The sequence below is a fragment of the Prosopis cineraria genome, unplaced genomic scaffold, assembly GCF_029017545.1.
Source record: "Prosopis cineraria cultivar Desert tree isolate PC_DT_omini unplaced genomic scaffold, ASM2901754v1 PC2, whole genome shotgun sequence".
Classification (NCBI taxonomy): Eukaryota; Viridiplantae; Streptophyta; class Magnoliopsida; order Fabales; family Fabaceae; genus Prosopis; species Prosopis cineraria.
Genome location: NW_026555333.1, coordinates 40374338 through 40400862, shown reverse-complemented (window position 1 = coordinate 40400862; position 26525 = coordinate 40374338). Strand labels below are relative to the sequence as shown.

At 26.6% G+C, this 26525-nt stretch overlaps 1 protein-coding gene across 10 annotated transcripts in view; it reads left to right on the top strand.

The window, feature by feature from the left end:
* Nucleotides 1–9583: 9583 nt before the first annotated feature.
* The window catches only part of LOC129304154 (uncharacterized), a 28001-nt gene continuing 11059 nt past the window's right edge, over nucleotides 9584–26525 (top strand). For 3 of the 10 annotated variants that reach the window (XM_054943829.1, XM_054943831.1, XM_054943826.1), the window contains exons 1-3: nucleotides 9588–9712; nucleotides 9810–9846; nucleotides 11602–11642. The gene's annotated coding sequence lies outside the window, so the exon portion shown is untranslated. Of the gene's footprint in view, nucleotides 9713–9809; nucleotides 9847–11601; nucleotides 11643–24272; nucleotides 24314–26525 lie in introns of all 10 variants that reach the window. The other 7 variants (XM_054943834.1, XM_054943833.1, XM_054943830.1 and 4 more) reach the window with 5 other exon arrangements.

Below are 26525 nucleotides of genomic sequence, written 5' to 3'. Positions count from 1 at the left end.
AGAGAAACTGAAGTTCAAGCGGCATCAGAGATCGATAATCTTTCTACAGAGGTTAGAACTAACCAATCTGTGCCGTCTATTGCTTCAAAAAATCTGAGAAAGGTTTGCATCTTTAATTTGAAGACCTTAGTTTTTAGCCATGTTTTTCTTCTACTGTAAATGACATAATTCTAATATTACTTTTTCAAATATATTTCTGCTTAAAGTCTCAAAGAAACAATGCTTAGTTTCAAAATGGCTATAACAATGCCATCTTCATGAACAAATTCTGAATTGATTATTGATTTGTTGCCATATAAACCTATAGTGATTTCTCTATGTAAAATCTTGGAGAAACTTGAATTGGAAATAATAAAATTCATGATGGAGTAAAAGTAATGCTTTATGTATCTAACTTGATTATATACATAAATGCCATATACAGTAACTTGTTCTTACTTTTCTCTGCTACAGAGTGTAGAAGAGCCAGCGGATCAATGTGTTCAAGAGGACACTATATCAAAGAAAAATGTAGAAAAAACTCTTTCAACATATTTAAATTCTATATTACTAAACTCATATATCTTTTGCTCTATGCAGGATGATAGAGGAAGGATTGAAGGTTCTGCTTCTCTACCTGAAGCATTTTCACATGTAAGCTAACGGTTTTAATATTCTCTCTTTTTTATACATATATTTTGCAACTGATTAAATAATGCTTCTTCAAATGTTCTATTTTATTTGGAATCAGATCAAGTTCAAAGGAACTGAGATGGACATTGATAAAGACACTAAAGCAAAGCCCATAATAGAGCTTCAAGACATTGAGGATGATCAGCTAGTGGCAAAGGCCTTGGTTGATCTGGATGCTTGTTTGAAGATGCCTCTTAAGGACGTAGTTACTTCAGATTCCAGTAGTCTTGGCCTTCATAATGCTCTCAACTTCTTGTTTCATCTTTCTTTTGATGATGGAGTTTTATCCCATGGACTTAAAGATGCAATACAATCAGTGCACCAAGATTTTGCAGGCATTATTTATTCTTTCAAGCAAGCATTTGCTATATTGAACAAATTTTCTAGGCTTTTGAATGAAGCTCAAGATATTGGGTATCTTAATTTTTTTTTCTATTAGCATTGGATTCCTTGAAGTCTTTTTAAAATAAAATTTAATAATTTAAATATTATTATTTATAAATATTCATTCAAAATTTGTAAATTACTTTTTAAATGTTAAAAATTCAAACTATGATTTTATAAATTTAATTATACATGACTTTTTATTTTTATATATTAATTTTTTATTTTCTTACTAAGATAATACCCAAATCGTTACACCTTTTGCGCATATTAGAATTTACTTATATTTTTAGTATTAGTTAAGTTCATTAACTTTTTAGGTTATTTTCTATAATTTTTTTGGTCAACTAATGATATTCCTCCAAAATATTGCACTAATCAAATTTAATACTCTCTATACATTATAGTGTTAAGAGTAAAATAAAAAACATGACAAATTAAGACCAACAATATGCAAACAAAAATATTTATTTAAAAGATATATTTTATTTAATTAATGTACTATAAAAAAAGTTACTTAACAAGAGAAAAATGGAGAGATAAGAAGAAAAAATCTCTTTGTTAATTTGGAGGTTCATTCCCTTCAATTTTAATGCAAAATTGCAAAATATAAAAAATATTAAAATATTAAATTGGGTGGTATAATGTTTTAATATAATAATATTTAAATTACTAAATATTAGGATTAATGAGCAAAATAGACCCTAAAATATTGTGTGAAAAGCGCCGTAGACCCTGAACTCTTAAAATTTATAAAATGAATCCTAAACTTTTAAATTTATAGCAAATTAAATGCTACATTTAACTTTTTGTTAATACTGTTACTATTCACCATGGGGCCCAGTCAAATGCTAATGTGGCAATCCCTTGCCGATGTGGCATTTGCTAATTAGTGCTACAGACTCTAAACTATTACTCGAGTAGTATTTTAGACCTTAAACTTTGAAATTTCAAGCAAATTACCCCCACTGTTTATGTATAGAACGTTGACTATTATATAAACCAAACTAGCCTCTATGTGGTCCGTTGCGGTGAATGTATTGTTGGTCATGACAAATGACTCATAGTGTTGTGAGATGACATTCACCCCCCTTTTGCTATGTTTTACAAACGAATGGTATCTCACACTTCCGTATTCTCTATAACTCTAATTTAGTTTTATTTTAAATAATGTTTATTTATTTAATGGTAAAAACTTGAGATCCTATTTAAAAACAAAAGGTTTAAATATCAAAGGATTTTACAAAACGATAGATGCAAAAGCTAATAATTTCATCAATGAATTTAAAACCCAAATTATCTTGTTAATTTCATCAAGTAATCACTTGGTTATTTCTCCTTCCAATGAAATAGTAAGCATACTGATAAGCTCTTTTCTTGATATAGAATCATTATAAGCTGAGCAAATCATATGCACAATGCCATAATTGCCACTTAATTATCCTCACTTCTCTCAGTTACACAGAGCACTGAAGAGCCACAAGAATAAAATTCTCAAGAAAAAAATAATATATTAAAGAATGATGTGAGGAAAAAAAATCTATAAATTATTTTAAATACTACATAATTCATACTTATTTATGTTTTGATGCTCCCCAGGATGTTAAAGAAAGCTTTGAAGTTTCTATATATGATCCCAATTTTCTGCCTAAAGCACTTTCAAATGTAAGATTTTTAATACTTTTCTTCACATAAATGTCATAAGATCCTTTCTAACACCTTAAGACAAATGAAGAAGAAAAAAATATGTTTCATGTCTGCTGCTACCTTAAGACAAATTTTTCTCTCTCTAACTATTTTGTTTATATTGTTCTGGAAAAATTCACGATCAACCAACCAATTATAGATACTGAAGAAGGCAGAGACCAATCCTATTATTGATGTCGCCATTGAAGAGCCATCAATCTCCATGTCCCAATCCTGTCACCTATTTCTTTTTTTATGCATGTGACATTAGTTAATCTCACTTCTTTTTCTATTTGGTGCTGCTCAGAGTTTTAAGGTATAATTTTTTATTGAATGAGTTCCTAGCAGTAAGAAAATTATAGATAATGAAGTTCTTGGAAAAATTAAAAAAAAATAAATAAACCGATGCTTTGTACAGCTGACCCAGTTATATACATAATGCCACGGTTGCAACTTATTCTCACATTTCTCTGCTACACACAGCGTTAAAGAGCCACAAGATCAAAATGCTCAACAAGAGGGAAATATATCAAAGAAAAATGTGAGAAAAGCTCTATCAACTGTTTCAAATGCTAAATAACACGTACTTACCTATGTTTTATTGCTCTCCAGGATGTTAAAGGAAGCTGATTTGAAGCTTCTACATCTTGTCCTAACTCTTTGTCCAATGAACTTTCAAAGGTAAGCTTTTAGTCAGCCCACATGTGATATCTTCTGTAATTTTGTTAATGGTCCACTCATAATAGTATTGATGAGCATAATCAGTTTTAGTTCCGTTGTGAGATACTCAATTTCTTAAAAAATGATTTACCGAATTTTTAAAAAGTTAAATGACGGTAAAGTCTCAAAAAAAAAACAAAGAAATTAAAGAGCTATATTCCAGGTAAAAATTTCTTAAAAAATGGGTTGTAAAAATTGATTTAGATGGTTGCAAAGAGGAATCTTAATAGGAAACTTAAATATCTTATTTTCAATTAGAACATCTGAATTTACAATTATTTGAATAAATATTTGCAACTTTTTTTTTTGAAAAATTTACCAGGAACCTAATTATGAATATTTCAATCTTTTAGAATTTAATTGTCATGTTCCTTTTTAAAAATATGTCAACACGGTAAATGATAGTTAAGTCCTGAATGAAGGAATTAAGAACTGTTAAGTTTTTGATAAATTTTTGTCTAAAAATAAGTAAAATTACTCCTCATGTTCCCTGAAATTACAGCATATTTTTAATATTACAAGAATCTTTTGAATTTGCCATCAGTATAAATAAAAATATTGTTGTCTGACAAATTATAGTTTATAGAGAAACTTAATATGGTAACTTAATTTCTATATTTGAAAATTCTATTTTTAAATTTAAAACATTATTCATATGTGTGTGCGTGGATGTATGATACACGTGTGAATGTATGTATATGTTTATATATATACAGACACATACACACGAATTGTCATTTTTAGCTGTTGATCAGTGGGATCAGTGGCGAAGCCACATTGGAATGAGGTGTACAAAAGTACCCCTCAATTTGAAAAAAAGAATTGCAAGTACATATATAAATTTTGCAATTTTGAACCCCCTTAGTCTTGATATTTGCATCCTGTGGATTAAATTAAAAATATTTGGATTCAAAAGCTTGTTGGATATATAATATTTAATAATCAAGATAAGATATGAATATATATTTATGTAAAAAATCACAACAACATGCTCAATATAATTTTTCAAAGGGAAAAATAACAGTCAATCTACATATATTATTACAATTTTAGTTCTAGTGACATAATTATACTTAATTATTAAATTATTATTTTGAAAAATCATAATCCTTAAATTTTATTTGCACCTGTGGTCCTCCCCTACCTCCACCATTGAGTGGGATAAGGATCATAAAAGCACACCTAATGTTTTGAAGATACTTGAAAATATGTTCTAGCTCTCTAGTCTTACCACCAATCAACCAATCTTTTGACCAATTCAATTAAAATATTTGGACGAGTTGATCATATTAGCTTTTATATTTATTTTTTCTTTTGTTGAGCTTGAAATGATAAGGAAAAATGACAATAAAATATCCTAAATTATACAAATAACAATTCGGTCTCTTGATATACCATAATTTTATTAAAATTTTTAGGGACTTTTTGTGTTAATAAATTTTAAACTGAAAAAAGCATTTTATCCTTATTAATAAATTGCGATTTCTCATTTAATTATTGTAATTTTTTGAATAAAAGTTATTATTTTTTAAATAAAAGTTGTGATTGAAGCTTGTTATTTTGAAAACTTATTTTTTAATAAAAGAAATTATACTTAACAAGTTTAATTTCTTGTTCAACTCTTACTATTCATAGAACGATAGTTATTATTCTTTAAGTAAAAGTTGTGATTAGAACTTGCTTTTAATAATAGAAATTGCATTTGACAAGTTGTGATTTTTTGTTCAACTATTATTTATTAACACAGAAGTCTTTTGAAACTTCAGTAGAATTATGGCACTTTAAGAAAACAATAATAGTTATTATTCATAAGAGTATGTTCAACTCTTACTATTCATAGAATAATAGTTATTATTCTTTAAGAAAAATTTGTGATTAGAACTTACTTTTAATAATAAAAATTACACTTAATAAGTTGTTATTTTTTGTTCAACTATTTTCATTTATAGAAAAATGTTGTAATTTTTAATAAGGGTAAAATTATCTTTTTACTTTAACATTTATCAACATAGAAGTCCCTTGAAACTTTAGTAAAATTATGGCATTTTGAGAGATTAAATTATTTTTTATATAATTCGGAAGGCTTTTATTATCATTTTCTCAAACGATATTGTTTTGAGTTAAAAAAAGAAGGAGAAGAAGAAATAGCAGTCCATCATATTTGGACTTAATAATTTTTTATTGGATTTTATTTTATTTATACACACACATTTCATTTACTTGTATACTAATGCCTTTTCATTTAAGTTTTACTCTTTGCAAGGTTTATTCAAATATTTTTATATTTTTAATTTGATTTAATTGTATTATTTTAATCAAGATTAGTTGAATTATAGACTCTTAAACCATTGTCTTAACCAGTTTAATGACTGCTTTAATTTTTAGTACCTTAAGAAATATCTATACATAATGTACCTATGCTAACTAATATGGTTTTGTTTGTTGATTTTAATGTAAATGCCTCCACTGTTTCACTATATTTGGTCTTTTTTTAAAAACAAAAGTTGGGGTGAGTTGGACTGCTTCATTATATTTTGTTATTTTAGGGGAAAATTTTTATTTTATATTACATGTTATTTTAGAGTTCTAAAACAATATTTAATGATTTTTTTCATTCTTATAGCAACATTCTACATCTTACATGGTTTTACATCTAGAGATATTAAATCCTGTAATAAATGAGGGGTAAATTTACTAAAAGTAAGTCATATATTTATATATTTATTATATTTCTTTATTTGTTGTGTGCAACCTTAAATGGAAAATAAAATAAAATAGAGGCAGCATTAAAATAGAATCATACGTAGAAGTACAACCTTCATTTGGCTGTTTCAGATTACACTCACATTGACATAGGAAATTAGGGAAGAAAAAAAAAAAAAGATGTCTGTTTAACTCTGTAACAGAGGCAGCAAAAATAACTATTAAAATACATGATTTAGGTTTTGTTTGCTTGCTAGAAAAGAATGAATTAAAAATATAAAGATAAAAATAAGATAATTAAGGTGATGAGCATATTCATGAGAAAGAGAGAAACTTTCATTCATGAGGTTATAAATCATAATTCATGAGATTTTTAGAAGGCTTGATAATTTTCATATTTGCAATATATAATAAGTTTTATCATGCTTGTAATGAGAGAAGAGTAATTTAGTTTATTTTTGTCTTTATTTTTTCAATTAATTTCATTCATTTCTAATAATCAAATGGGATCTTAATTACTTGTATTTGTAATAAGTTTTCAGAATTTAAAATTTTACAAATTGTTTAATTTTTGCCTTTAATAATCATTACGAGTGGTCATATGCTGGCATGTAAGAATCAAGGTTCTAGTTTTTGTGTTTTTCTTTTGTTAGTTTGGTTCAAATGTTCAGTGAAGTTATAGTATTTGTCCACCACAAGTGAGGATTCATTAATACAATTTGGAGGAATTATCCTTTTTTAAAAAAAAATTAATCTAAGTGCTAGATTAATATGCATATACTTTTATATTGATTTGTGAAATTTATTTTTTAAAAAAACTATATTCTTTTATTATTCTTGTTTGAAGTTCATAATGATTTTGTATTGACATATATTTCAGTTGCAAAACTTCAAAAAATAAATTACAAATAAGTTATAAATTGTAGAAAGTTTGTAAATTTGAAAAGATAGGTTGTAAATACTAGAAATTTAATTGCAAATGACAAAAGATTAGTTGCAAATAAGTTGTACAGTGTTAATCTAATTATAATTAAAGAATTTATCCAATTTACATTCTAACTTTAAAAATTGAGTCTTTTATTTTTATAATTAATTAAGGTTCTAGGACTTATTAAACAAGTGTAATTTACAAACTATTTCCAGTTCATATCTATTGTTTATAGTTGAGCTTATAACATTTGTACACAAACTATCAAAATTTACAAAGTTTTCATAATTCATACTTCCTTCATTTAAAAATGTAAGACATTTTTTGAGGAGTTGAATGTTAAAAAATATAAAACATTTTTAGTCTTTTGAAGTGTAATTATTGCCTTTTTTTCAATAGTATCCCTATTGATAATAATTTTATATTTATTGTAGGGTGTTTAATAGGGATAAATATGAAAAGATAAGGTTAGTTAAAAAGTAGATAACTACTTTACTAAAGTGATATTCAATTAAAAATGCCTTATATTTTTGAATTGAGGGAGTAACTTATTTGTAATATTTCCTTTTTGTTTTCTTTTTAAACTTTATTCCAGAAAATTTTGGCATAGGGTAGTTAGGGATAAGTTGTGTGTGTGTATGTATAGAGAGAGAGAGAGAGAGAGAGAGAGAGAGAGATTAGTTGATTAGTAATGTTGCATTTCGGGAAATTATTATTATTTCAATAGTTTGATTATACATTACTGACAAGTGTAACATTTTAAAGGCAACAAAGTCAAAGGCCTCCGTTAGTTTTGGAAAAGTTGTATGAATGATTGAAAAATAAAGAGCACTTTGCAATTCTCCCGGTCCCACCATTTGCATTATTGAAATGGGGCTGGAAAAGTAAACGGGAAACATGATTGCCAAGAGAAAATATGACATTAATTTGAATAAAATATAGATTTGATTTCATTGGTGTGGATTTTAATTCATAATTTATAAGGCTTTTAAGTTCAAATATCATTACTAATGTTAGGATTTTAATGGCATGTGATTTATAAATATTTTTATAAGTATTTTTTAAATTTAAAAGTATAATATATCATGATGTTAATGAATTGTTGAGACTCAACTCATTTAAATATATATGTGTGTGTAAAAAGAATTTGTTTTAAAATGAATCTCAAACTTGTTTTGTCGTTTATATTTGTTTTCATGAAATTATTATATGGTCTTTAAAATATTATAATTGTATAAAAATTACAATCAATATAAATTCCATGTAATATAAATAATAGTGGATTTATTTCCTTCATTCTTAATAAGAATTTTATTTTCTTAAACGTGTGGTTATGTTATATTAATACTTCATTTATTCACAAAAATATTTTTAATTAAATTATACATTTCAATAAAGTAGTCAGTTATATTTAAGTTAATAATTTTTTTATATTTATTTTATTTAATAAAGTATTTTATTTTAAAATAAATATAAAATAATATTTAATAAGTTTAGTTTTAAAAAATATATTAATTATATCTTAAAACACTCAATATACATTACATTAATTTTTTGAATGAAAAAAGTATAATTTAGAAGTCCACAATAATTTTTTTTTATTTCTCATAAACAATCTCCTATTGTAGCCTATTCAAGGTACGTAAAAATGAACCAGTCATTAAACCGGTCATAGCACTAGGTAACGGGTTAGTTGTTCAATCAGGGTTGAATCGGGGGTTGAACCAGTGACAAATTGGTGATGATTAAAATAATACAATTTATATAAAAAGACATTAATTATAAAAACATTCAACCAAATCCAATCACTTAAAAGTCTAACAATAATAAAATATTATATTTTTGGACTTAGCATGCTCTGCTTCTAATTTTTCATTTTTTGACTTCAATTTTACTTTTTTTATTATCTTATTTCCGAACTCAAAGCTCTGAAAAATTAAAAATGAAAAAAAATAAAAAAATGACGTCATTTTAGGGGGTAAAAGTCTGAAAAAATAATAACCCGGTTAACCCAGTCAACCCACCGAGTTATCCGGGTTATATCGGGTTACACCGGTTCACTCTCTCATCGGATTAAGAGTAAACTCAAACCGAACAAGAGATTGAGTCACTGATTTTTGAAATGATTCGGCTAGTTTGGTCTGATTATTAATACCATGAGCTTATTGGAACCATTTCAATTGGAGATATTATTGGACGGTAAGTGTGGAAACTTTTTTTCCGTTAAAACTATGTTGTGATAATTTTCTCACTGCCATAACAGTAAGAAAAATATTTAAAAAGAAAGAAAGAAAAGAGGGAACAAGTACGTAGAAAAGCTGTGGTGTGCAAGAAAATGATAAGGATGACGGTGGAAGCCGACAAAGCATAGGCGCATGGCTGTGGCTAGGATCTACTGAATTATTTTCCTTTGGATACAATAATTGTACGTCAAAATTATCACAACCAATTAAAGTCAGTGATATATATATATATATATATACACACATTTGACCTTAAAAAAAGGTTCGAGATATATCTGTTTTTCTCTGGAAGTGTGAGAGATTATTGAGTTCTTCTGCAGCTACTCTGCCGAATGCCAATTTGGAGAAATTGACCGAATTTTCTCATAAGCCAAAGGTAAGCTTGTGTTTGGTTTTTGTCTTTGCTTCTTCAGTTCATTCATTCAATACTCTTAAACTGTATCTTGCTTTTTGTTCATTGGGTGCATACGCAGTGAAAAAGCTTGTTTTGAAGAAGACCACTTGTACTAGGTTAGCTTCTGTTTGGTGGTGTTGCCCTGTTTCTCGGTTTCTGATACCTTTTCAGCATCATAAAGTGATATGTTTCTTAAGAATTTGCAGCATGGAGTTTTAGAGAAGTTCTTATTCGTATTTGTAGTTGGATTTGATTTCATGACCTGTTAGGTTATGTACCAAATTCTTATTCACTAGGATAAACTTTTATTGATGATTGAGATTTTTTTTTGTTGCTTTTTAATGTTTTATTTTTTTCAATAAAAAAATTAGTTGAGTTATAAGTTGCAACAAAATATTCATGATGTGATTGTGACCTTATGAATTTTTTTTTACAGGAAAGTTATTTCTTTTTTTTTTTAATAAGATTAGGAGTATCATTTGTTCAGATATTTAAGAGATTAATTATTTTCGTGGTTTGGAGAGTAAATAATTAATAAATCCCTCCAAAGTCCTATGGATTTTTAATGTTTTGTCAAATTACATAAAGATATACTTTTGTAGTATAGGAGGATTTTTTTTTGTGAAATTTTAAAAACCAGGGAGATTATTGATACACTTAAGTTTCCGACTCATACAAACTTGGCATACATTTAATTTTCCATAATTTATTTTATATTTATAAAAAATATGTATTAATTTCACACGCACGTAGGTACAAAAGGTAACTTGATTTCATAGATTTCATTGTTAAGAAGTGGTAACTAATAAGTAATTGTCAGAATACTATTTTCATTTATTTGAATCTCCTCAATTGAGTAAATTACAAAATTAAGGCTGTATCGAAATTTGATTTATTGGATGCTTAAGATTTTATCCTTTTAACTTTTTAAAATAGTTTTGAAGTTCATATAGTAAACATATCATTTTTACTTTACACTTTTTACGGCAAAAATATTATCTTAAAAAATTAAACTCCCCACATTGAATTTCAATAATTTATTTCATAATGCATGTTCAATTGAAGATCCTAGATTCAAGTACTTCATCCAAAAATTGAATTTGTTGTTGCTATGTTTTTTTTTTGATAATTCTTTGAAAGGAAATGCCTAGTGCTTAGAAAATTAATTGAAAAAGAAAGTATAAATGTTATAATAGCAACAACAACAACAAAAAATGAATAAAATTTTTATAAAACTGTTATTAGCTTGCATTGGATACATCAGCAACTACATGTCTTTTCTTAAGATGACATGTTAACTTTTATTAGTAGGATAACTAAAAAATAACAATATGAAAATCTGTGATAAAAAAATAAAAATAAAAGGTTGAGAAGGTTATTTTTAAATTTGTAAAGGTGAAGGAATTACGTACAACTACCTCAAACTTTATAGATGTTTTGTATATTTTATAGCATTCTTTTTATTAAAAATATTCCCTCCGTCTCTTTTGTGACTTTTAAAAAAATCATTTTTATATTTACCTATCATTTTAGAAGTTTAAGGCCTAACATTTTCCCTTCAAACCATAAGACTAGTCATGTATTCTGAATCTATATGCAGAAAGCTTAAACCACAAAACATAGTATAGGTTCTGAATAAACTGTAAGCAAGTTTATTGAAGATTACTAAGAGAGTATGCATAAGAGTAGATAATTATAACTATTTGTTTTAAAATTAATATATAGCATTAAATTATTGAATTCAATGTTTTAAATGTTCTTTCTTATTGAAAAAGAAACTTCAATTTCAACTTTCAAGACAAATGTGAATCTCTCAAATTGCAAGACATAACTGAAATGGACCTTCGTTGTTTGTTGTTGCATGCTCATAGATCTCTTACTTTGGATCACAAGAAAGCTGAAGACGGGTCAGGTTAGCTTTTGATCTTCTTGTTGTATTCTTTATTAGCTCCAATCCCATAAACTTAAATCTATAATTATTTTTATTCAGTATGCATGTTTTTTTCCCTTTTAATGAACTTTTGTTGGATATGCTTTTATCCATGTTTCTTGATCTTCAAAAGTGTTCAAAGTCTATTCTTTTTCCCCCTTAGTGTTCACAATCATTCTTATACAATTACATACTCCCTCCGTTAAAAAATATAAGACAGTTTTTTAGGAGTTGGATGTTAAAAAATGTAAGGTATTTTTAGCTTTTCGAAGTATAATCATTGTCTTTCTTTCAAAAGTGCCCCTATTGATAAATGACTTTATATTTATTGTAGGGTATTTAATAAAGATAAATATGAAAAGATAGGGTTAGTTTGAAAGTGAGTAACTACTTTATTGGAGGTGAGATCGATTAAAAATACCTTATATTTTTGAACGGATGGAATAGATAATTTTAAACCATAAATAGACCATTTTAACATGACACTTGGCATGTTTTGAACTCACAAGGATTTTAAATATAAGATGGTCATGGCATGTATGGGGTCAACATTACTTTTTTATTTTTTTCTTGTTTTTTCATCATTCATTTAGTGATAGATATTTTCTCATTTTACTTTGATTAATTCTTAATTTGATTGATGTTTTTTCATTTTTCATTATTTTCACCCTATTATTGATAATTTTGGCTTAAGAATATAATATTTTAAGGAGGCTATATATATATACACACAAAGAAGGTTAGCATATTTTTTTAGATAATTAATTGAAAAGAAATGCCAAGTGCTTCACTTACGCTTTTAAATTACACAAAATATTCTTGATGTGATTTTAGAAAGAATAATTTTTTTTTCACAAAAAAGTTACTTCTTCTTCGTTTTGACTAGGAGTATTCTTTATTAATGTGCTAGACTAATAATTTTTGAGGTGTGGAGGTAAATAATAGACCCCTCTCAAGTCTTAACTGGGTTTGTTTGTGTAAACAAAGGTTAATTTTATTTAGACAAAGATAGAAATTTTATTTATTTCTTTAATTAGTGATATTATAAGTCATATAAGTCCTAATTAATTTTTTACAGTTTTAACAAGTATCTAATCCGTCTCAATCTTTGTAAGATATTAAATCATTTTAGCAGTCTTTGATTGCTATGCTCCAAAACATTTAGGACCACTAATTTTATAAATAGTGTTACTTACATGAGAGCTTCCCTGCTTCGACTATGCCAAAAGGGCTTGATAGTTATAAATTATAAAAGGGAGATTATAAAAAGTGTGTGTGTATCTTGTAGTCAGAGGCTTAGGCACTCTATTATTTAATATAATAAGTTAATTTTCTTAAAAAAAAAACTAAGCATGATCATCATTAGTCCTAAAGTACTATTTTTCCCTTATTTGATACACCCAACTAGTTGTTTTGAATTACTATATCAGTGTGGACATACTGAGAATGTTTAATTTTCTGTTTTTTAAAAACATTTTTTAAAAAAATAAAAAATAAAAAAATTGTTTGGATAAGTATTTTGATTTTAATTGTTTCCAAAACTATTCTCAACTTTTGTTTTTAAAAACCAAAAATAATGAAAACATCTTACAACTATTTTCATTTCATTTTTTTGTATTTTTAAAATACATTATATATCTGACTATTGAAAGTTATAATCATATTGTCCAATCACTATCATAAGCTGCCACCTTCAACCGTTGATAACCATCGCTACAGTCAATTTTTAACTTTAAAATTTTTTTAAATTAACACAATCAAATATATTTTCTTTTTGTTTTGTTTTAAAAAATAATTTTAAAAATTGTATTGCAAAAAAATTTAAAAAAATAAAAGAATGAGACAAACAACCCTTTAACAAGATACCTATTTCCCTCTCAGACTCAAGGCAAGTATTGCAAAATCTTTCATGTTTTTTTTTATTCTTTAATTTTTTCACATTATATATAATCAGCAATTCTTTTATTCCCAATTTTATTGAGATTTTCTTTTACTTTTTTCTAGTATTGATATATATGGTATTCCCCCTATTTTAAATTATAAGACATTTTTGAAAGATATTTGACATCCCAAAAAATAGGACACTTTTACAAAAATAAGGTTTTATAAATAATTTTTTTAATATTATCCTTCTCATTATATTCTTTCTATTTAATATTATTTCATAAGCAGAGTATTAAATGAATGGCTTTCATAAATGGAGTATTCTTTAATATTATCCTTCCCATTATATTCTCTCTATTTATACTTTTCCTTTGAAAAAAAAATTATAAGATGTATTTAATGAATTTTATTAATATATATAATTTTATTTAAAAGTTTTTTATAATTTATAATGGATGAAGTAATATTTAGGTTAGTTAATTAAGATTATTTTGTGGGCAGGTGTGTGTGAGATCATTAATTAGGTGGACTTTTTTTCTTTTCTTTAATAATTTATTTTTAGGGAGAATTGTTTTGACGTCTCCCACAGGCCACACTACAATTAAAAATCACATTATCATTATTTCATTTTTCATTTTTACACAACTAAATTGTCAATGAATATTGTAGTATTTAGTTGTGTTTTGGCGACCATGTATGAAATTTTTTCCTATTTGTAAGCCTTAATTATTTGATTATGCACACAATGACAACCCTCAAATCATGTAATGAAATAGTCTTACATGACTTACACTCAATGCTTTATATCCCATCTGATTATTTATCTTTCTAAAGGATACAAATTTAAATTATACGTGTTAATTTATACTACATTTTACAGTTATAACATATTTTCTTAATCTTAAAAAATTACATTTTTAATATCTTTTGCTTTTATCAGTGTTATCAACAATAGCCACACTACTTATAAGTAGAGGTAGTAATTTAAATCAAGCTCAAAGGGCTATCTCATATAAACATGAAAAATTTTAGAGTTGGGTTTGAGAATTTAAAAAAATTTCTTTACTTTGGGCTTATTCAATTTGCTTGAATAAGCTCAAAGAAATTCAAGACAATCTTGAATTTGAATGAGCTTAGTGTGAATATTCAAATTTTTTTTTTCATTATTAGTAACATAAAATTAACCTTAACTTCAAATTTTACTCAGCCTTCACAAGCCCGTTCCCATACTTTCAGTTCATATATTTTACATTCCTAAATGAAATTTTAATGTTCTAGTAATTTTTTTTTACATTTTTTGAAAATATTTTAAAAAATAAACCCAAGCGATACACTACAATAGATCAAACTATAGAGAATGATTGTTTTTCTCAAAAGATGGTTGTCAACCCTCCTCTATTGCAAATCCTATATAAGATGGTTGTCCCATATTGAAGAAAATATAGGATGATTGTTGTAGAATCATCCTATACGAGATTCTAGATTTCAACCAAATTTGAAACTACAATGGCTAACCATCCTCTCTGTTCTGATATAGAGGACGGTTATGGCCATATAGGATGATTATGACTGTAATCGTCCTATATGGCTAGTTTGTTTTTTTTTAATAAGAAAAAGCAACCTATGCAATACAAAAATAGATAAAATTATTGATATAAATCAATTATTTTGAACTAAACTAACAATTTATAAAATATCTAAATTATATATTGGCAACTAAATTAATATATTCTTAGACTAAATATATATTATCACCTCATATTAGATGTAACTTACTTTTTGTATACATATTTGCTTCTTCAATAATCTCATTAATATGTGTGTCCTCAAAATGGGGTGTAGCAAGTGTGGATAATATCACAATATACATGACAATAAAGTTAGTTGATGACAATTAAGATTCATTATAATATGAAAAATTAATTTATACTAAATGATATATACTGTGAGGAGGATTATAGATTGCCCATGATTGATGATATCTTTAGCATACCTCATCACACAGTAGCTACAATCATGACTGTTGTTAATTTGTCAAGATACTACATGAAGAAAATAATAAATACATACGTTATTGATATAAAAAAATAAAAAATTAAGTAATTGGCTATAATTTAAACATATATATACTACATTCCATTCAATGGTATCCTTGTATTTCTTGAAGAACCTCTTGTTGGAAAGATTGGCATCAATGCAATATAGTACAATAGCCTTAATATAAGGAAGACAAAAATGTTAGAGAGGTAAAATTTTGAAAACAAATAAAATCTTAGCTACTAAATATACTTACCTATTAAATAGCTCCATCATATCAGTCGATTAGTTGGATCCAATTTTCTTCTTTGCATCTTCTTATTGGGTGGTTAAGCATATAACCATCCGATAAGACTCATCATATCTAATTAAATTTGTAGGAGTGAGTTTAGGAATATGAAAGGGTTTGGTTGTGAGAAGGAATAATTGTATATTATATTTCAATAAGTAACTATTCATTAATTAATAAGTATCCATTCATACTTAACAAAAAGGCATTCATTATTTGACAATTTTAAAAATCTAAAAAATTTGGTTGTAGAAAGTAACACGTGTAGATCATGTTTTAATAAGTAATAATTTGTGAACTAACAAGTATCTATTCGCATTCAATAAAAAAAAAATTTTTTAGTTGACAAGTTTTAAAAAAAGAAAAGAAAAGCAGTGGTATTATAGTCCTTTTTCCATTGAAAATTATTTTCAAATATTTCAAAATCTTCTGGTTCTTATTTTATATTAATTTGCCTTAGTGGTCCTTAAATGCTATTTCCCCCTTTTTTCTTCTCTTTAATTAGGGTTATTTTAGTAAATTTGCTTCACAAGTTATTTTCATTTTAGTCATTTGGTATTGCATTGTGTTTTTAGATTTTATTGGTCTTCAATTGTAGATATATTTCTTCATCAGTCTTTAAATAAAATTCTCCCTTTTAAAATTTTCAACTATCTATCCCAACTATTTATGTACAAGTATCACATTTACTCCCTCCTATCTTTATTATATGGTTCTTTTTAGAAGCATTTTTTATTTGTTTTTAATATATGTCACACAATGAGATATTTATTATTTTTTAATATAATTCATATTTAAATTCATTAATTATGAAAAAGAATGTAATACAAATTTAATTTTTTTATTTAAATAGAAATAAAATTAAAAATTTATTTTATTTTTTAAAAAAGTTAATAACCTAACTACTTTTTCTTGACCCCAACAAAATAGTTAAAAATGTCTTATAATAAAAATGATAGGGGTATTTGAGTTGGAACATTGTCACTAGGGAGACTATAAATGAGGTGATCACACAATACCTAACAATTGAGTGCAGGCGCTGCTAGAGCTTAGTGTCACGTTTTAAAAGTATGTTAAATGAAGGAAACCAAGACTTGAATAAGTATTAATATATCTCAAGCTTATTTTGCCATTTATATTTTTTCTTAAAATTATTACTCACTCCATCTTAAATTATAAAATAATATTAGAGGCATTTTGTTAAACGTAAGATAATTTGATAAAAATAAGATTTTATTAATGACACTTTTTTAATATTTTTTTCAAGTGTTAAAAAAATTGAAATGATTGTAGATTTTAAATTAAATTAAAAGAAGGATATTTTTGAAAGTATATAATTTTGTTTTAAAATTAAAGTAAATTTGTAAAGTTTCATGGTTAAGTTTTAATTGATGTAAGTTTTTAAATGCTTTAATTATGTACTTTCTTTCACCAACATTTGATGTGTAAAACTCTGATAAGTTGAAATATTCTTAGAAACTAAACACAAATAACACCTCTAAATCTATGGTAATCAAGAGATTAATTTCCAAAGAGATTATCAAGTTATGATTTCAAAATAAAGGGATCTCAAGTTTTCATAATCAAGTTTGAGTTTAAAAACATTCATTAACTTTTTAATCAAAATAAAATCAAGTTACAGAAGCATGAAATACTTTTGAGGAGTGAAATATACTGAAAACGGTTCAAAAACATCTTGTTGTTGAAAATAGAGTAATGCACCACAACTTGCACACTCTACATCGCGGCTTGTTGCTCTTTGTGCCACATGTTGTAGTTCATACGCCATGCGCCATGGTGTGTTGCACGCTTACGATAATAATTTTGCTGTCAAATAATAGCAAAATCAGGCAACTTCCAACGCACCCTATTTTTTTATCTAATATCCGAATGACATGATCTAGGTATCTACAAAAAAATCTTCTCATAAACTAGCTAATGGCATGGTTTTCACTTTCAAAAATAGTCACAGTAGGAAGTTAGACACTTAAACACATTTTTACCATTTTTCTCAAATTTTACATACAAAAGGATGTCTAAAACTCAAAACAAGTATCGAAAGTCCTTTCTAACACCCAAACCATATTCATTGAACTTAGGACTACTTATATAACACACCACATGCACAATTGCATCAATATATCACAATTTCACTCCCCAACTCTTTTAATACCAAAAACAGAAAGGGGAGATTTTGACATTGCTTTTCAAAATAGCATTCAATAATGTAATTAAATGAACATTTCTACATTTGCACTAGTATTTTGACCTTATTAACATATATAACTTAACATGCACAAACACTCGGGGCCCAAAATACAATCCAAGCATTTTAAACAACTTTATATTGCAAGTGTAAGCAAAATGCATCCTAGAATTGGTAATATTAATCTATCACACAATTTAATTAGTTAAACATAGAGGTATACAATAGGAATTCACTAATTTCTAAGCCTCCTGAGGTTTATCCCTATTTGCACTAAAGCCAGAGCTTGTAAAATGTTAAAGGAGAGGAATAAGTTTAGCTACTCAGCAACCAATGTAAATCTACCCTATGTAGTTGCATATCAATTGAAATAAACACATGGATATGAAATAGATTTCTTAAAACATATTTCAGCACATACTTTGTAACTTTTCATATCTTATTTAATTTATTTCTATTCAAACATAAGGTATATTATCACAAGACACTCAAACATATGACCATGACCACTTGCCATAACTCAATCATGTGACATGTCAGATAATTACATAGGCATGATCAAACCATCTTTATATCCTCCTTATTTCCTCTGACTAAAACTGTGGGCTATAACATTGAATAGGGTTTTGTTTGTATGATTGGACTACCCAAGCTCACCAATTGTGAGGTATAACTCAGCCAAAAATTACATGACTTACTCTCAAATCATGGCTTCCCACACTTTCGAATCTTTGGGGCATTGTATACCCAAAACTAATCTCATCGATAAACTGGTAGAGATAGTTAGGTTTAAGATTAGCCCTTGACAAACTATGAGACAAGGCTATACTCTTGTGCATTGGAAGGTAGCCAAAAATACCATATAGATTTTAACTACTCCTCTCCGTAGGCAAATTCCTGCCCACCGATTATGCCTTGTATGATGGTCACTCTTATTCTCAAATCTCATTTTCAACATCAACATATTGGGCTCACGATGGTACTACCCAAGTGAGCATCACACCTCATGTTCACATAAATTTCATACATCTATCATTTTCAATCCACAACATGTTCATTCCATATCACATATTTATCACACTTTTCATTCTAATATACACATCTATTCATAGTTTTGATAATCACATTGAATTTCACATTCACATGTCAAAACAAAACAAGTGTGCATGAACAACAATGTACTCAATCATCAAGGTCTAAAGCATGCTTCCACATTCATAATTTAATCATACATGTAAACATGCACAGTTTACATTAAAATCATAATTAATAAATAACTATATAAAATAGAATTCCCTCAGTGACCTCAAATATTTGAGAAAGCAAAGGTTTACCTCTCAATATTAAGCTTTTAAAATTGACTTTCCTAAGCTAAAATGGTGTCCAAGAGCTCAATCTACAATTAACCAATACTAAACTTATTAACATTGTCAAACACACATTTTCAACTCTCATTCTCTACTTCTACAACACCCAACATCCTTAATTTTTACCTTTGGGCTTACTCATTAGGTTTATTAACTCTCTTTAATCCTCAATAATATCAATGAACTATTAAACTCCTATTATTGGCATTACAACTCATCCAACAGCCCTCATAAGTACCTAATTTCATATATTTATGAAGTCCACCAATCAAGGTATTGAAACTCATTATTTCTAAGGTTAAATACTCAAATCAACTCACATCAACTCTATATAAATCAAAAAACATCTTACATTATCAAACTCTAATCAAACACTTCATTAATGTGGAAGAGATAGGGAGAAATGGAGTTTAGCTACACTTACCTTAAGTGTTTCTAGCTTCAAAATACTCCAAACACCATCAAATTATGAACCATAGTAGAGCTCTTTGCTGGTCCTTTATTTCCTCCTTCTTTTTCTTTCATTTTCTTTTTCAATTTTGCGACTAATATTTTGCAAAAATAGGGTTGTGCACTATGGCGCTGCGACGTGAGAGCATGGCATAGAGAGGTTCCCTCTTGCTTTAGTTGTTGTCTATGCGTTACGGTGGACGTATTTCACACCATGACATATGGCATAAACACACTTCCTTCACATTTTCTGCTTTTTTTGATGCCTGGGTGACTTATCTTCACTTCTGACCTATAATTAGGGTTGAAACACAACCAAAATCAATTATTAAACCTCCCTGGCCACATATCATGTCAATTTACTCAATTATCATAATTAAACTTAACTAAATCCTTATTAGTTTGATGATTAAAAATTTGAGATGTTACATGATGAGAGGTAAAGAGGAAAATTTGTGATAGAGAGGTTTTTTTTTTTAAAAAATAAATTTTTATATTTTTTTAATATTTTAATTTTTATATTTTTATTATTTTAATATTTTAAATTTTTCTATAATGATGTTATAGGAATTTAAAATGTTAACAAATAAAAGTAAAACACTTTAAAATATTGATAAAAAATATAAAAACATATAATAAAATTTGAACAAAATTATGTTTTTTTTATTATTTTTATTCATTTATTGCTTCTTTTAAAAGTCTTGGTCTACTCACTTGTTCTGTGCCGTGGGACCAACTCATTTACAGTCTCTCCAATGAAAGTGTTCCAAATCAAACGCAAATAAACGTACTGACACTTGTACGTGAATGAAATCAGAAAAAGAGGGAAGACAAAAAAGTGATTGCTGACAATATGCACTCCTTCTTGTTTATATTATTAAATGACACATTTTGGAAAGCTTTGATCTTTAAATTAGACACACGAAAAATTATTTATTATATTTTTAAATTTTATCCATTTAGTAAGTTTGATTTTAGGATTCATCATATATTGTATATCTTTTTTTTTATTTTTAATAAGAGTAAATTAAAAAAATTATTTTAAAATATATTTAATGAGTTAATAATCATTTCTTAATTCAAGTGAAGTAATTAAAAACAGCTTATAATAATAGGGATCATAGAGAATATTAGATGTGTGTGTATTTATACATATCGTTTTTCCAAGTAAAAAATGAAGGTAAAAAACTTACAGTTATTTTGATGATTTGAGAAATAAAAATGTCTAAAATAGATATCTCGCACTGTCTTTTTTGGCCAGATTTTAGTCGTGATCGATGTACTTCATCCGGTTTAAAATAATATATATATATAATATAAATTATATATAATATTTTTATATTTAAAAACAGAATACTATAAATAAATAAATATATATATCGTTTTTCTACGTAAAAAATTAAGGTAAAAAAATTAAAGTTATTTTGATGATTTGAGAAATAAAAATATTAATTTAGTGATCATAATTTGGAAACTGGTTTTTTAATAAAATTTAAGTAAAGTGTAAGGATTTAAAATTATATTTTTTTTTTAAAAAAGTTAATTTTGAAGAAGAAAACTTAAATTATTATTAGTATATCTCAAAATTATTGTGGCGTTTATATGTTTTTTTTAAAATTATTATGATCTTTTAAATATTATAAATGTTTAAAAATGATCATCAATTAATATCAATATACTCCACTACTCCCTCAACTCCCCGTTATAAAATACTTTCTAAAAATATTTTTTAATTTTTATACATATAAAATATATGGAGTGTTATTTATTATTATTTTTTAATTTTATTCTTAATATAAATTTAATGTTATACTTTATTGTTTACTGTGTAACTCTCTCTTTTTTATTATTAATAGGATTAAAGTTAAACAAATTTTTATTTTATATTTAATGTTAAATTAACTGCTATTCAGTGAAACGAAGTAGTTAAAAGTATTTTATAATAATAATTAAATCAAGCATTCTCCAAATTCCATGTAATATAAATAATAATAATTCTAGTCAATTATTTTCCTTCGGAGTACATCAAATATTATCACAACTAAAGTCTGTGATATATATTTGGATGGCCAAAACAAAAAATCTGAGATATATCTACTTTTCTCTGAAATTGCAAGAGATTACTGATTCTTTTACAACTTCTCTGCCGATCAAACGCATATATGTTTGATCGATTTTTCTTATAAACAAAGGTGAACTTAAGTTTGGTTCTTGTCTTTGCTGCTTCATCAGTTCAATCATTCAGTACTCTTAGGGCTGTTTGTTTTCTATTTTTAAAAGTTATTTTTTGTTTTTGAATATAGAAAAATTTAAAAATTTGTTTGGATATGTATTTTTTATTTTGTTGTTTTCAAAACTACTTTTATTTTAAAAAAAGAAACAACTTTAAATTGTTTTTATTTTATTTTTTATTTTTAAAATACACTACATTTAATTATTGAAAATTATAGTTACCTTAACCAATTTTTGTCATTAATCATTATCATTAATTGGCTATAACCATCAGTCCATTTTTTAATTCTAAAACTGTTTTTAAAATGATATAGCCAAACAAATTTCTATTTTATTTTATTTTAAAATGATTTTAAAAATTATATTATAAAATAATTTTTAAAAATAAAAAATGAGACCATAAACCAAACAGACCCCTAAACACTATCTTGCATTTTCGTTTATTGGGTGCGTACGTAGTGAAAAGAACTTGTTTTGGAAAAGATCACTTGTGTTAGGTTAGCTTCTTTTTGGTGTTGTTGTCCAGTTTCTCAGTTTTTCAAAACTGATAGATTATATATCAAATCCTTATTAATATAGACTAAACTTTCATTGTTGATTGAGATTTCTTTTTTTTTTTTTTAATTTTTATTGCTCTATTTTTCTCAATAAAGAAAAAAAATTAGCTGAGTTACAAGTTAGAATAAAATATTCATGATGTGACATGCTTAGAAAGTATTTTTTTTTTTAACAAGAAAGTTGTTTCTTTTGATTTTTTATAAGATGATTAGGAGCATCATTTGTTGAGACAATTAAGAGATTAATCATTTTCTTGGTTTGGAGAGTAAATAATAAATCCCTCCAAAGTCCTCTAGATTTCTAAAGTTTCGTCGAATTACATATAAAGATATACTTTTGTAGTTTAATTAGGAGGATTTTTGTCAAATTTTAAAAACCAGACAGATTATTCATACACTCAAATTAAGCTTCCGATTCTTATACAAACTTGGCACTTAATTTCCCTTAATTTAGTTTATATTTATAATAAATTTGTATTAATTTCACACGCATGTACAAAAGCAAATTGATTTTCATAGATTTCATTATTAAGAGGTGGTAACTGATAAGTGTCAGAATACTATCTCCATTCATTTGGATCTCCTCAATTGAATAGATTACAAAATTAAGGTTGTATCTAGATTTGATTTATTAGATGCTTAAGATTTTATTCTTTTACCTTTTTAAAATAGTTTTGAAGTTCAAACAGTTAATGTATTATTTTTATTTTACACTTTTTACAGCAAAAATATTATATTAAAAAATTAACTTCCCAAATTAAATTTCAATAATTTATTTCTTAATGCATATTCAATTGAAGATCCTCGTATGAGGAGATTCAAGCATTTCATCCAAAATTTGAATCTGTAGTTGTTATATTTTTTAGATAATTTGTTGAAAGGAAATGCCAAGTGCTTAGAAAATTTATTGAAAAGGAAGTATAGATGTTATAATAACAATAAAAATATATGGATAAATTTTTTATAAAACTATTATTAGCTTACATTAGATGTCACATAAGTTGTTACATGTGTTTTTTTCTTAATATGGCATGACATCTTATGTTAATTAATAAGATAACTAAAAATTAACAATAGAGAAATCTACAGTTGAAAAAAATAAAAGGTCAAGAAGATTAATTTTAAACTTTTAAATGTGATGGGGTTTCTTTGCAGCTACTTTAAAGATAAGAGAGTTTTGTGTACTATAACATTCTTTTTATAAAAAATATTTCCTTCGTTTCTTTTGTGACTTTTTTTAAAAAATTGTTTTTATTTTTACCTATCATTTTAGAAGTTTAAGGCTTAACATTACCTTTTAAATCATGAGACTAGTTGTGTATTTCTTAATCTATATGCAGAAAGGTTAAACCACCAAACATAGTATTGGTTCTAAATAAAATGTAAGCAAGTTTATTGTAGATTACTAAGAGCAGATAATTATAACTATTTGTTTTAAAATTAATATATAGCATTGCATTATTGAACTCAATATTTTAAATACTCTTTCTTGTTGAAACAGTGACTTCAATTTCAAGACAAATGTGAATCTCTCAAATTGCAAGAGATAGATGAAATTGACCTTCTTTGTTTATTGTTGCATGCACATAGATTGCTTAATTTGAATCACAAGCAGGCTCAAGATTAGATAGGTTAGCTTTTGATCAACCTATAATTATTTTTATTTAGTATACATTTTTTTTCTTTCAACCAACTTTTTGTTGGATATGGTTTTATCCATGTCTCTTGATCTTCAATAGTGTTCACAGTCTATTCTTCTTCCTCCTTCCCGTTTTTTTTTTTTTTTTGTTCACAGTCATTCTTATACAATTACATGTATAATTTTAAACCATAAAAGGAATATTTTAACATGACATTTGGCATGTTTTGAACTCAAAAGGATTTTAAATATAGGATGGCCATGGCATGTATAGGGTCAACATTACTTTTAGATTTTTTTTCTTGTGTTTTTATCATTCATTTAGCGATCGAAATTTTCTCCTTGTACTTTGATTAGTTCTTAATTTGATTGTTGATATTTTCTCATTTTCTTATTTTTCATATTTTTCACCCTATTATTGATAATTTTGGCTTAAGGATATAATATTTAAGGAGGCTCTATATACTAAGAAGGTTAGTATAGTTTTTTTTTAGACAATTAATTGAAAAGAAAATATTTTTTTTAATTTATCACTCACACTCTTACATCGCAACAAAATATTCTTGATGCGATTTTAGAAAGCATAATTTTCCCACAAGACTGTTACTTCTTGTTCTTCCATTTGACTAGGATAATTCTTCATCAAAATATGCCAGACTAATAATTTTTGAGGTACGGAGGGTAAATAATTAACCCCTCTCCAACCTTAACTATGTTTGTTTCGTGTAACCATAGGTTAATTTTATTTAGATAAATATAGAAATTTTATTTTTTATTTCTTTAGTGATAATATAAGCCATAATGTCACGCCTCATAAATAAAGGGTGACCGGCACAAGTGTGAACCACTCACACATTCTCGTAAGCCTAGAATGACCATTTATTCCATTTTACAAAAGAAAAGAACAAAATTAATCAAATTATATGAGAATTAAAATAATTCCTTTAAACTCATTATCATAAGAAAGTGTTGACATTTTTGTAGAAATTTCGACAGAACCTCCCTTATAACTAGGATCTCTCAAAAATTCTACAACAAATTTTTTTAAGATAACAGTATAAATCAGGAGTGTAGCTCCTTCCAGCTAGCAACCAATATACAAATCAAAACAAAGTCCATCAACAATCTATGTGGAGCATCTAATCTTTCTTTTAAATTAAAAAGACATACGAGCTATATATTTACATTAAAAGAAACAATACCAATCCAAAAACTTTCACCCACTGTAGCTATTCTGCCATTTTGAGGTCGTTGGTAGGATCGGCATCAGCTAACCAATCTGAGGCCAAATAATTTTTTCAGTGAATAGCATTCTCATAGTAAAATTCTTAAAATTTAAATTGACAATCTCTAATAATGGTGTCAGATAATTAAAAGTAATTCCACCAAAATTTATAAGCATGTATGTCATAATCATATTTGTAAAATAAGAGTAAATTGAAAACAATTTATGTTATCATGCTTAAAGAAAACAATTTGCTCTCATATAACTCAAAGTGGTACAAATTACTAGTTAAAATCAGGTAAATTTTGAAAATACATATTAATGAACATTTAAAATTTTGAGAACTCAATAGAACAGGTTACAAACATGGACACATAGTTCATGAGGGTAAATAACCAAACGCGGCTTATGTCATGAAAATAAATGTGGCCACACCAGTCTACAAGGGTAAGTAACCAAACGTAGTCAAAGCTACGAAACAAACGTGGACACACAGTCCACGAGGGTATGTAACTAAACGCAGTCGAAACCATGAAACAAACGTGGACACACAGCTCAAGAGGGTAAGTAACCGAACGCGGCTTAGGCCACGGAATCAAACGCGGGTATAAAGCCCACGAATACCAAATGTGAGAATAAAACTCATGAAACAAACTAGCTAGTGTTTAACCACAGCGAGCTATGGGCTAACGGAACTGCCGTTAGCAGTAGTGTTCTGTATAGAGTCCTCTTGAAAATCTCATTTCAAACATGCGAGAGAAATAATTATTTTTAAAATCAAATTTTGATTCTCAAGATCAAACTCACATGAATTGCTTCAAATATATGAAACTTGCCAAATTGATACATCATAGTGAATGTATAAACTTGCACTAATCATGTAACTAAGAAATTTTGAAATTCAATAAACAAAAGGTGCCTTCATCACATTAGAAATATATTTCTTAAAAAAATTGCACAAATCATAATGTAACTATCC